At 40.3% G+C, this 14234-nt stretch overlaps 1 protein-coding gene across 2 annotated transcripts in view; it reads left to right on the forward strand.

Annotated features, from left to right (window-relative positions):
- LOC137171502 (zinc finger MIZ domain-containing protein 1-like) overlaps window positions 1-14234 on the forward strand; it is a 117408-nt gene that overhangs the window by 20109 nt on the left and 83065 nt on the right. For both annotated transcript variants that reach the window (XM_067575455.1, XM_067575456.1), the window contains exon 2: window positions 9686-9784. The gene's annotated coding sequence lies outside the window, so the exon portion shown is untranslated. The remainder of the gene's footprint in view (window positions 1-9685; window positions 9785-14234) is intronic.

Raw genomic sequence — 14234 nt, forward strand, 5'->3', positions numbered from 1 at the left:
CTGGTGTCTGTAATGGCCTGCCGGATTCTGAAGTTTTTGCTCCAATAAACCGCCAGACATTTCTCAGCTAGCATTGCCTTCGCTGTGACACATGAAGAGACCGCAGATGAGAATCACCTGTCTGTGTTGAGCCCGGGGAAGCAGAGCCCATCTCCTCTCAAGGCAGGTTGTCACCGCAGCTATTAAGACTAATAGCGGCAGCCTGTGATAAGCACAGTTAGCTGAATTCATGACCCGAGTGGCCAGAGCGGCGAGATCATTTCCACTTGTGTGTTTTTCTGCTGATGCGTTTAATTTTTATCCTGTCCAGCAGTGTGACACAAGAGGTAAACCAGAGAGTGCCAGAAAGAGAGGAAAATAGAAAGAGAGTGATGGAGCCTTGGGTGAAATATTGATTGGTACAATCCAGGCTGAAAGCACTGCAGCAACAGAGGTACATTATATTCTCTCATATGACAAATAAAGTCATCTCTGTAGTGTTAATTGCGTAAGATTCACTCTTTTTTTTGTCACCGATTTCCATTTTAGGCCGGTGCTCTTATTCAATGCAAATCACATTTACAACATTCTCGTCTCCATGAATTGCACATGAAGAAAGAACCAAGTTGAGTTGTAACAGTGGGCCACTTTACCCTAATTACACAATTACATATTCGTCCACTTAATCTCTACAGAGGTATCTGGCCTTACAGAGTTTTTGTTTAATTTGCCCAAGTCTCTTAGGTATCTATTGCCACCCGAATACTATGGAGATGAATGGAATTTGATTTGTGATGTTCAAAGCAATGAAAAATTTTGGCTGTTCGAAAGCAATGTATGTTTCTAGAAACAATGTCTCAGGATAAGTCACGGATCTCGCTGCAGACTGTTTTCTGTGGGACTAAACAAGAACTAAACCTGTTTGCACATTCCTGTTTGGGTTTCCTCTGTATCTGAAGAACCGTGAAGATTAGGCAAATTAGTAACAGATTAAAAAATGATGGCTTTGTTCAAGAAGAAGAAACAACAATGACATTTGAGTAGATGTTGCAAAGATGACTTCCAGGAATGGAAAGGGATTGAGAAAGCCAGAGCACCTGTCTCCAAGTAGAGACAATTTATTGAGCGTTTTATGGTTATATAACTGCTTTACTTTGTATTTAAACAATTAGAAAGCTGTTCCTCTTCCTCATCTCCAAAAAAGCCCTATGGTCCTTCCTATTCCTTCCTTCATACCTTCCTTTGTTGGAAAAACATCTTTTTTTCTGTGATTTGGCTGAACAGACCCTTAAAATCAACATGATTGCCTATATTCTGTGTTTATAAGATAAGGCACCCCTTTACCTTTCCCTCTCCCACCATACCTCCCTGTAAAACCCAGCCAGATAATTGTAGAGCATCAGATGTGTGCTCCCCTTCCCTGCCCCCCCCCACCCCCCCTCCTTGCTGCCACCACATGGCCGGTATTAGCCGATTTCCTGGAGATCACTGGAGGATGCCGTCGGAGCACTTGTGTTCCTCTTTCTCCCTCATTCGCTCTGCGTAGAGTGGCCCGCTTAATGCATTGTAATGGTTGACCATTATTTACGCAGGGGATAAACAAAGAGAAGCGAGGAATTGATGGAGTAATCCACTCTCGTAGTCATTAGGCATTGAGATGGAGGAGCTGGTGGGAGCAGCCTCCTGCTTATGCCTCTCGAGTCGAGCAGCTAATGGAAATGGGACTCATTAAGACACCTTATACTCCGACGCACCCAAGATCATGAGCAATTGCTAATTGATTGTCGTTAGCGTTCTCGCAATGAGACGCTCTGCCTGTTTTCTCATTTGTTATGAACGGCTTTGTTTTCTTCCCCCCGTCTCCTTCACTTCATTATTGATGTTACTGTTTTTCTTTCTCTTTCTCTTCTGCCTTTTGCCTCTAGAGTCCTCAGCAACTGAGTCATCTTAACGCTGCTATACCTGGTTAGCTGCAACAATCACAACCTTGAGAAACCCCATTTGGACAAATTCTGTATGTAATCTATAGTATTTCCTATGATTGGATGTTTTAAAAATCAATATTCTAGACACATTAATTGCTGCATGTGCATGAAACACACATGCCAAAGGCTAGTGTAAAAGAGCAGATGTAGAAAATGTGCTTCAGCCAGCATGGTCATGGTTGAATAGCAGGGAGAGGCAGGTCTCCCTGTGATGCTTCGCTTATTGGCTCTGGAAATTCCTTCCTCTTTCCTCTGGAACCAGCACATTGTGTTCATCTCAGCCTTTAATCATTTTTTCCCTCCCAATAGTAATGTGCTCTCTTTCCCCTCCCTGGATTCCTCTGTGTATATGCCCCCCCCTCTCTCTCTCATTGCTTTTTCTTTTTCCTTATTACGAGAAGGAGGAAGAAAAGATAAGGGAGGGAGATGAAGAAAAGGGCTGAAAATGCAAATACAGGTCCGTAGTTCTTTCTTGTGACAGATCAGGCCTCATTACACCCACCTCTCTTTTCCAATTGGCTCAGGACGATCCCTCTGTCTTGCTTGTCTCCATTACATTAAGAAGCCTTTCACCTCTTGTAAACCCTCCTTTGCTCCCGGTCCAGTGAAACAGTGAGAACAAACAGCCAGGTGACCAAAGAGGGATCTCTGGCTGCAGGGCACGGGATTTGTTTTGCAGACGAACCGGGACAGAGAAGGGGAGGTAGGGGGGCATCATTTATATGTCTGTGGTCAGACAGTGCAGTGTTTCTTTGCTTCAGCGCTCTGCCAGCAGCCTACACCTCTATCTCTATCTGCCTCGTGGGAGTTGCTACCACCTTCTCGCTCTGATAGGGGAAGACTGGAAACAAAGGAAGAAAAATACAAGCACCCTCTTGGGCTGCTCTTGCTTTTGAAACAAGATATACTGTAGAGAAGGGAGGAGAAGGAGAAATAATATTGAAACCATCAATTATAAGACTCACATGAGCATCAGATCACCACTTTGAACTAGAAAGGTATTTAAAGTGAAATTCTAGTTTCATACAACCAGTTTACCCATACAACAGTAGTAATAACGAGCTAGCTGAGAGCTATTTACCCTCTTAAATAACTCTTTATTGAAAGAAATGATGCCAAATCCAGAGAACAAAATACCAGGGGGAGTAAATGACACTCTGAGAGCTGTTCTGATTGACTGGTTGGCTAGCTGTGTGTTGTTAGCCGTTAGCTCAGCAGCTAAGCCTCAAGTGCCGTATATTTCATTCAAACTGTCAACATCCATATACATCCATCCACACAATTTACAAGCTGACTTCCTGGTGCTGACTTTGACCCACTGTACTTGCCGTAGTTGTGCGCTCACTGACTATGATTATTACTAATGTTTTCGGTGCACTCACTTTAAGTCTTACCTGTAAATAAAGTGGTTTACATTAGGGCTGCAACTAACAATTATTCGATCGATATTTTCTCGATTAATCGATTAGTTGTTTGGTCCATAAAATATCTGAAAATGTTCACTGTTTAAAGGTGCAGTGTGTAGAATTTAGTGGCATCTAGTGGAACAGACTTGGCAGAAATAGAATATAATATTCACAAATATGTGTATTTGTGTATTTATGTGTAAATTAGTGTATAATCACCTAAAAATAACAATCGTTGTGTTTTTGTTACCACTTCCGTTGATAAACGCTATCATACATGCTTGGAAACGGAAGGGGAGGGGTATTCAATTGATTGCAATTTGCAACCTCACCGCTAGATGCCACTGAAATCTACACACTGGTCCTTTAAGTAATCCAAAATATAAACAATTGTTGCCTGAGGGCAAAGTGTTTGATAACACATTGGGAAGTTATGCACAGCAGGAAGTAAATTACCTGCATTTGCATAAATAAGACGTAATTGGTAGTTGCTGTGATGCTGATCTGGTGGCACACAACATGTATACGACTGCACTGTTTTGTACTAGAGTGTGTGTTGTATAGGTTGTGTGTGTGTGTGTGTGTGTGCGAGTGAGTGTGAGGCACATAATTACAGCAGTGGTGGTTAACTAGGCGCCGGCATTTGTGGTAATCAGTAGAGAGTGAAGATTGGGGAGCTAAGTGAGCTGGTGTCTCATGCTCTCTGAATGTATCACGCTAAAAACCATCATCTCTAAACCTGCAATCATCACTACAGCACTCATTCACTGCAGTGATACACTTTGTGTTTGTAGCTTTATCCGACAACAACATGTGACTCCATCTAATGTAATCACTCTATATTGATGTCCTCAGAGACCAGCGGCATGTGGGTTTGGAAAACATTCTGTCCCTCTTCTGTTAACCTTGATTAGGTTGTCAGTCAGCACAGTACATACAACATATTCAGGCATAATAATCCTAACTGCTGCTGTTAAGGATAATATTTAATAAATTTGATAAATATTTTATTTATGTTGCATGATTTGCTTGATAATCGGTTGAATGAGCGTAAAGGAAACCTCTTAGTGCCACAAAACACGGAAGGAAAATAAATGGACTTCCTTGGATTCAGTGTTTAGTGTGTTTGATTAATATGTTTATTTAATCAGTTTGTTGTAACACACGTCTTTTTGCTGTTGCCCCCAAACAGCATTGTTTTCCACCAATGCTAGCCATGCAACATTAAAAATTCAGCCCGTAGATACACCACTGAGCATCCAGTTCAAGTCTGGTGCATGAACAGAATCAAAACAGGAAGAAACCAGACAAACATCAAGACCTTAAATGATGAGCAAGTTGAAAAATTTGATAAACTATTAAATGTTTTAGTCATTTATAAAGGTGACTGGTTCTAGCTTCTCAAATATGCAGATTTGCTGCTTTTTTTAAAATTTCATGTCATTTTGAAAAGAAAATCTGTTGATTGGACAAAACAAGCCATTAGGTCAACTTTGTCTCTGCAAAATTGCATTGTTTTTTCACATTTTATAGAGTAAACATTTAATTGATAAATTAAAAAATCAACAGCTCTTTGATAATGAAAGTAAGTAATTGTTGCAAAGGCCAATTAATCCAATACATGACAGTTGCAGAAGTCAGAGTTTTGCCCTGATTAATTTTTCTATAATCATGTTATTATTGTGCAAATAAATACAGTAACTATGAGGTGAGATGGTTACCAGCTTGTCTCCTCACGGTCCTGTTTTAATCTTTAAAACCTGTTTGTCTCCTAAAAATCATTACAACCAACTAGATTATCATTCCGACATTTGCTCTTCCCGCATTCCTGCTTTGACTTCAAGTGTCTTTTGTAGGATGTCTCTGTTTGAAAAGCAGAGATTCGTATCTTGGTTGATCTTGTATGTCTTGAGCAGATCAACAACAAGATGCAGCCTGAAGGAGGTGTTGAAATCATATATATATGTGCAGAGGTAACACCAAGTGAAAGTGGAGCACTGCGGAGGGAGGTGAATGGGAGGTCAAAAGTTTCAGAACTGTTATTTACTGAGAACATGACAGTGTGATTAAAACTTTTCTTTTTCTTCCATTTCTCTGTTTTTGTCTGCTTTTAAAACTTTTAATCACTACTATATATCTGTCAAAAGGTATGTAGTAAAAAAAGAAAAAAGGATATTTGTATTTTTTGAGGAAATATTATCTTATTAATTATCTAACTGAGCAAACAACATATTTACTTAGTTATACTAATGCTCAGTAGCTGTGCATGTTTATGTTTCTGAGTTATTTTATCACTGTAGCTCATTGTTTCCCTTTATCATCGAGGCCAAAAAGCCTCTTCAATCCTTTTCCTGTTCTATTTGTTCACGTGCTTCATGTCCATGTGTATTCAAAACCTACTGTATTTACCAGTTAAAATGCAAATGTAGCCCACTGGGAATAATAGCCCCTGAGAGCTGGCTGGGTGTACAGACAGACAGACAGCCTGTGGCTCTCTAGGGCTTTTCCCACAACACTGAGAGCAGAGCCAGGTGAGAGTTTTTCCCCAGGTGTCCCTCACCTGCCATTGTCTGGGCTTAGCGGGTGGCGTCCAGCTCCCACCACCCGTTTGACTCACCAGCGGGTTTCGTGCCCACTTTGCACAGGATGGCTGTTCTTTATTCAGCCAGGAAAAACCCAGTGCTGACTGGGGAGGAACGAGCCTGTCCTGCAGCGACAGTGGGGATTTTGACTCCATGAGGACCCAATTGAACCTGGGAGGGCCTCTCCGAAGCATAATAACAATGATAAACGCACCTCTGTGGCCGGCTTAAAACAGGCAGGGAGAAATATTTTATTGTGCTGGCCTGTCTTGACATAATTTACTCCCGGCTTCTGTTTTTTGCAGTATCAGGAGGTTTAAAATCTTACCTTGTGAAAGGTTGTTTTTTTTCCCTATGAGAAGCCTGGTGTCATCTTTAAAACATTCTGATGAGTTTGCTTTATGCAACATCAAACCTTTTCTGCATGTGCTTTGAATTGGCTCAGGATGTAGTGACTCCCTGCCAAAAGCAAAAAAGTGTGTGTATGTGTGTGTGTGTGTGTGTCTGCAACTTGCATTCATGATTAGAACAGATGTGTGCATGTGTGTCTGTGAATTTTATACTAAAATAATCGATTTGTCAATTTACAGAGAATGTATACATCAGTTATTGATCATTTAAGTCATTTCTCAAGCACAAATGGCAATTATTAGCTGATTTCAACTTCTTAAATGATTTGCTGTTTTTTTGTGTTTTATATTTTTGTAAATTAAGTTTGGACTGTTGTTTGGACAAAACAGCTATTTGAAGACTTTTTTGGACATTTTAATACAACGATTAATTGACATATGAAAATGATAATTAGTTTTAGGCCCAGTTTGAATAAATTTGTTTTACATACTTTAGAAAAAAAGAATGCCTCAGACATAATTTTCAATTTTCTCAACTTTTTGGGGAAAAAAAATTCTGTATTTTATTTTATGACACCACTTCAAATCCTGTCTATAATGGAAGGTTTTTTTTTTCCTCTATGTTTTTAAAATTCTTTATTTGGTGTTAACTCTAAAGACTTAAAGTGCATTTTTCAGGTGGTGATTCAGAGAAAAACTCCTTTAATTAGATAACAAGCTTCTATGTTTCAGATTTGCACTTTGCCAGCAGTTTATCAATTACTGCTTGTGGTTTCATACTGCCAGTCAGTCTTTGTCTGGGCGCCTGAGCCTGCTCCTCACCGCGCTGCAGAGCCGTGTTATTGTACTTAAACAAATCAATTCTGTTGCAGTTGAGCTTTTTTTCCTCCATCCCCTGTCATTATGAACTGTTTGCAGTGCAGAGCACATTGATTTTTCACAGCCCTGGAAAAGCTGTTGATGAATAGCACAGAGGTATCTGGGGAGAATCTGGCTTTAAAAAGGAGGCACCCAGCACCGGCCCCTCCTTCTCCTCCTCTCTCCAGACCCATTGAGCCCCCAGCGCTCCTCCACTTTCTCTTTTCAGAGAGCGGCACTTCCAACAGGGGAGAAATGCTGCCTGAAAAATCCTCCAATGATAAAAAAAAAAGAGGATTAAAAAAAAAGTGTAAGGCTCAAGGGACCGCCTTCTCCCGCTGCATGTGAAAATACAACTTGTGGTTAGACAGTTTTTATATTTGGAGCATTAGCCTTGTCCTGTCAACCAAAGCATGAGCTGAGCTGAAGGCAGAGGTGCTCTGGTTGGGGACAGAAATTGCAAGCATGCTGTGTCACTAAGCAGACGCCTGATGAAAATGATACTCCTAACAGGACATAACTGTAGACTTGAAGGTAGAGGGGAAAGAGGCATTTGTTACATATTTACACACACTGCACACACACATATTCACCAAGCTATAGCAAACCCTAACACCCTCAAGACATTTTTATTCTTTCTTTCTTCTACTATCCCATTCAGCTCCTTGGAATTCCATGGTTCAACATTTAAGGAGTGAATAAAAAAAAGCTTGTTGGCGCCCTCCAACTTTTTCTTTGACTTCATGAAAATGAGTGCCATGCTTATGCTTAAGGAGGAAGTTTAAGAAAAGAAAAAAAAAAATGAGTGTAGCACAGGAATAAAGAAAAGGACCAATAGTTTGTTTATACTCCTTAACCTCAATCTAAAACTATTACCTTATCCTAGACCCTTCATTCAGAGAGCGGTGACTTTGATTTTACTTATGAAGACATGAATCCTAATTTTTTCTCAACATCCAAGTTTGACTTTTTTTTTTATTATATTTGAGGTCTTGTGGAGCCGCAAAAGAAAGTTAAAACACTCAGATGATCTCAGTTTCTGCACACACAGTTCAGACACTTGAGTATTGAAGTGGTTGCGTTGTGGAAAAGATGACACATGATAGAATCCAGCCTATGCTTATTATGCTAGTAATTATAACTTCTCGCAATGATTAATTCATTAAGGAAAATTAAGTCTCTGTACTTATTTGCTTAGGTGAACACAGATAAGAGAGGACTACAAAATAAACCATTTCTGTTTATTTTATAATTGGTTACATTTTAGAGTTCTGTTCTGGTTTATTGTATTAAGTCAGTACTTAAATGGCTTATAAGTAATGCTTTCTCACACACAAATGTTATCACCTACATTTCACCAGGAACTAATGTGGTCATTTTCAAGGGTCTGAATGTCACTGGGCATATGCACGGGCTAAGCTATAGTAAAGGCCTCTCTTAATAGGCTTATCTGTCAATCGAGAGTGAATTGTGAGCTGGCGCGTATGTGCCACGGCAGTGAACTTACTCTGTGGTGGATGTTTATGATACCATACTGATCATGTGAAGTAATGGCTGCTTTTTTGATTTGTCCTTCATGGGCACAAGAGCGTGAAGGAGCTTATCCATGCAGGGAAGAAGGGAAGGAGTGTATCACATTAAACAGGGGCACCTTAACTTTACAATAGACCCTGGGGGGTCGACAGACCTTTTTGGAGCCACCCCAAGTTCTTGCCACAAGTTCCAAGTGCAGGCCTCCCTTCACAGTATGCCACAGCAACAATAATTCAGCACCATGCGTCAATGGACAGCGAAAAATAGTAAATGATGTGTCCTCCTAATCAGTAAACAGAATATGACACTCATCAATATAAGACAATACATCAATAATAAGTACAGACAGCTAATCAGCCAAGTAGGCCTGTGTATGAGAAGATCAGTCTTTTCAATTAAAAACCTGCAAACACAACAAGCAAAGAACTTGTATAAAAAGGGCGTATTGTCTTTGCTTCAGAAGTGCTTTCTTCTGGTCTCCTTTGCCGTAAACTCCTTGATTGTGTCTTTAAAAGCCACGGCCCAAAGAATGTCATGCTCAGTGGACATTAGGGTGAGGTGGCCCAGTCTTTCTTTTGATGCTGCTTGGTACCGCACCGCCACGTTCAATCATGACGTAATGATGTAAATCATGTCTTTACAAAGAGTGTTGAAGTACATCGAGAGGATTCATTCCTCATCATGTCCACCTCTGCGTCAAAGGTAGCTTTTACTCTCCTACAACGTGTTTACTATGTTTTGGTTTTTTTTTAAGCTCATATCTCGTGAGGCCCCTGGTGGCCCGAGGGCCAGGGCTTAAGCACCGATAAGCCCGTGCATTAAGGTGCCATTGACGTTAAGCAAGGTGCAGATGGAAGCCACTGAGAGCCCAAAAGAGAAGCAAAATCATTGAGTGGGCTTGATTTTCATGGGGAAAAAATACAAATGTTATAATTCAGTGTTTGGAGGTTGGTGATTGATGTATTTTCTTTCCTTTTTCTGATTTCTCTCAGAGGCAGAAGACGCGAGGCACTGGAGTGTTTCTCCTCCTGGTCTGTGAATGGGTGGGGGGGTCTTTCGTGGTGAAGAATCAAGGATTAAAGTCAACACAGGTGAGTTGTTTATTTCTATAATGGTGGGAACTACGGAGCCCAGTAGGTGTCTGGAGTAAATTTTGTTTAAAGTCATGCACACAAATTTGAATTTATGTTGTGTATGTTGTGTAATGTATGTTGCTGTAGAAGAATCAACTGGAGATTGTTGTGATTAGTTAGCACCCAGAGTGTTAGCAGCAGGCTATTTTTGGTATTGAGGTTTCTACAAATTAATTAATTGCTTCATTCTAATATATTTTTAGATAATCACATTCACAATTTCCTCTAGTCTACACTCTTTTTAATACAGTTGTGATGCTACATTTTGCTGCTATCAGTTAGGCTGTGTGCATGTAGCCTACCACTGTGTATGCTAATGGAAAGGTTAACCTAAATACAAAGTTTTGCAGCAAAATAAATTAATTTGAATTAAATCACTGCAATCAGTGGATTCACTCTCAGGGATGGGCTACATCTTTCATGTCATGTTCAGCTTTGGTGAACTTTAAAACGCGAATATGCTCCTGTCTTGACTGTGATATTTTAGGGAACAGAGAGCCAAAAAAAAGTCAAAACTGGAGTAAGCTACCTCTATGAGCCATGTTTCACCATCCATTTTTATCTAACCCTGTGTGTTTAACCACTGACAGTGATAAGACTGAATAAAATATGTTAGCTTATTGCCCCGTTGGCGACCAAGCAAGCTAGTTTACTTCAGAAAGCTTCTCCTCCACAATGATAACATGATGTTCTTTCCTGAGAGCAAATGCAGTAAACAGCAGAGTACAGAGAAAATAGAGAGAAGCTCAGAGAGCTATTGTGACTGACAAACACTATTCCTGGCTTGCTAGTGTGTTAGCTGGAGTTCTAGTTCACTTATTAGCCCTGCAAGCACTTTCAGGTGTTACTTTAATGCAGTGCAAAAAATAGTGAAAGTACACAGAACATGGGCATTTTAATGAGCCATTTGTACAGATTTTTGATATGGATATAGCTCTATATTCCGGAAAACAAGTGCAAGAATTAATTTGTGCATAAGAATTATATAATTTGAGAGCAAAAAATAACTATTTGTGTGCACAAATTAATTTTTTACCCCTGAGACTAACCAGGCGCCTGAAGGACCTTCTTAATTTCACCTGGAAAGTTGCTTTGCCTGAGAGACTTCTGGAAAAGACATTATGTCACAACTGAAATCAAATAAGCTTGTTACTGGAAACAGATATCAGCCTCCCCTGTCACCACAGTGATTTAAAGGCTACAACTCTGTTTGCTCGGACATGCTCTGCCCTTGCCGTGCTGTTACTGAGTGTCTTTGGTAAACATGTGATGGCAGCAGTTTGTGTGTGGCCAACGCCGGCTCACCTCGCAGAGCATGTTGATTTTATCAGGATTTCCTGGGGGGCTCTGAGTAACAAAGTGCTGAGATGTTGCATCTGTTTATGTCTTGTGCCGACATCCAAGTCCATATGCAGTCCACACACATATAAAGAAGGTCACGACTATCCTCACCACGGGCAAGCCACCAGTTCATCCTCTCTCTTTACGTAATATGTAGCCCAGTGTACGTTCCACTAAAAGGGAGAATTATGTCGTGGAAAGGGAATGTAATTGGTTCATCCACTGTATTATACAATACAGCTATGGCTTCATGGATTAGGAATTGGGATATCCAGCATGCACGCACACACACACACGTACTAGATAAGAGTTAATCTTGATTATAGCAGTGTGAATGCTGAGAAATACAGTGCCCTGACAAACATCTGCCCGCCACACAGCTGAGTGGGATAAACCAAAGTGATTATTGTGGAAATGTCAGGCGAGGTAGACAGCGGGAGCAAGTGAAACGAGGTGGGGGGGATATGACATGAACAGGGACATGACATGAGTACTTCGTCAGTTCTCTCTCTCTGTCTCTCTCTCTCTGTCTCTCTCAATGACCAATTTTTCCTCTATTGATGCAAGATTGCCTTCGAGGAGGGTAAAGCTAGTTGGGTTTGATGGAAGGGCTGCAGTCAAAGGAAATAGCGACAGTCTCAAATAGAGAAGTTTGATCTCTGAGATTGAGGGAGGGGGGGTCAGCAGCCAGATAAATATATATATATATTTAGAGAGAGAGTGAGAGAGAGAGAGAGAGACCGGTCAGGTTAGGCTAACCCATTGTCTGTAACTTCGGGGCTAACCCCCTTCACTTCTCCAGCAGTTGGGGAAACAACAGACAAGACTTTTCTTGGTCTTGAGAAGCTGCAGCATTTATAAACTGACACACTGTAGCCTGTACTATACATTTACTGCCAGACTGACAACTTACTGCTAACCTTTTCCTCTGCTCTGCTCACATTCACCGTCACTTTTCTGCCACTCGCACTCACTCAATCACACGCTCGCTATGCACACATATTAAGTACTGCCTTATTTCTTAAAGGAGCTACGCTAAGAGTTTCCCAGGCAATGACACAGAGCTTGACTCACGTTTCAGAACATCGCTGCCCAGAGGCTCCCAAACACTATTGATTTCCAAAAGAACGGATATTTGGGGTTATTTTTGGCATTAAAAAATAATTTTTTTGGCCTGGCAGGGTCTTGTTGGCATGGCGGCCTGCCAGGCCTGTACAATTATAGGAGAAACACTGGGCTGCAACTAATTATTATTTTTCTTGATTGATTTATTTCTCAGTTATTTTTTGACTATTTGTTTAGTCTAATAAATGTCAGAAAATGCTAAACAAATTGCTTGTTTTGTCTGACCAACAGCCCAAAACCCAAAGGTTTACAATGTTGTAAAACTGAGAAAAGCAGCAAGTGTTCACATTAGAAAAAATTGATAATTTTGCAAGATACATGACTTAAAAAATCAATTACTAAATTTGTTGGCGAGGTTTTCTCTTACTTATTTGTAATGTTTCAGCACTAAACAGTTACGGCACCCAGTTTCATTTCAGTGGGCTGAAGGTTGCCAGGTTGGTCTTTGTCTCTGTGGCACCAGTTTAAGCCCTAATGAATAATTGCTTTCCTCTGTGAAATGTGAGGGGTGCAGACATTCTGTTAACCTTGCTAAAGGAAAAGGGGGGAGGAAAAAAAATCCCCTTCCTGTCAGTGGTCTCTCTTTCTCTCTGTTCTTGTGAGATCTGGAACTGATAAGTGTGAGGCCTCTGGTAACTGAACAGGAAGGATAGAGGGCCTGGCCTCCGAGCCCCTGGCTCTGCACACATGTCCACCTCCCCTGAACAGGCAAACAAAGACAGCAGCGCCTGCCACTTAACTTAAGGTTTCAAAACATTCGAGCCTATTAGAAGGATTATTATGAGGTTTGTTGAGAACCCCTCTCTCTGTTGAGTATAATAACAGAGAGGCATTTTGATAAAACACACGAGGGCCAAATGAATGCTGTGCAGCAGTTTCACACCCAGGCACAATCACAGCTCTCTTGTTCCACTGACCGGTGTTGAGTCAAGTGTAAGTACTTAATTATACAAGCACATGGCAGAGCAGTGAGAGTTTATCATTCAACCCTAACACCCAGAGGTTTGAATGACAAACTGTTAAACTGATAAGCATAATAGTGATGTAGTGTCTGTATGTACTGTAGGTGTTTCCAGAAGCAGGTGCCTTAAAGGAAAGAAACCACAAAACAAAATGTAACATAGAATGTACTTTCACCCACCTCTCAAAATATGACATTTGTTGAAATTAGCTGTTGAGCAGAGGTTGAAAAATCAGTTTTACAAGCTGAGTTGGCTCGGGTTACGTTCATTTCCATCATAACAAAAAGTTTTTAGATTAATGAGCTTGTAGTGCAAACATTTGTCTTCATCTTTACATACAATTTCAACAGGAATTTAAATTTGTTAAGTATTTATTGCATCACACAAAGGCTATCTGTAACTTCAAGGTTATCAACAACAGCATCCCCAAAGACAGTGAAAGATAAAAGGGACTGGAAAGGAAAAAGAAGCTCTGTAATCTTTGTAATGATAATTGTGTAGGGGTCAGGCACCATATTTTGTTAAAAATTAGCACATGCTTGCTAAAGTACTATTTAAAGGGTTCATCTATGTGTTTTTTGTCATGAAAATTGCTTAAGCCAGAAGTTATATGTGAACTAGATGCTTCCTCTAAGAATATCTTAAGTTTAATTGTGTAATTTATGCTTCATTCCTGCCGTGTTATTGTTTTGGCACTATTTTCTATCTTATGTTGTTTTCATTCTATTCCGAGTTAACAATTGGAAACTGAATCTAGAAAATGAGCCATTGGTAAGGTATTATACCTTGCATTTCTGGACCATTTTGTTGTCTGCTGGTGCATTTTATTCCCGCAGATAACCGGCCAAACATACATGATGTGACATGACAAGATATTTCCAGTGCAGCTACCATGAAAGATTTTTTTTTTTTTTAGCTATCTAAACCATCAGTACCAACAGTAAGCTGTCTCCAGCATGGTACAAACTATTTTGATTCCC

This window comes from Thunnus thynnus, chromosome 20, assembly GCF_963924715.1.
Source record: "Thunnus thynnus chromosome 20, fThuThy2.1, whole genome shotgun sequence".
NCBI classification, from domain to species: Eukaryota; Metazoa; Chordata; class Actinopteri; order Scombriformes; family Scombridae; genus Thunnus; species Thunnus thynnus.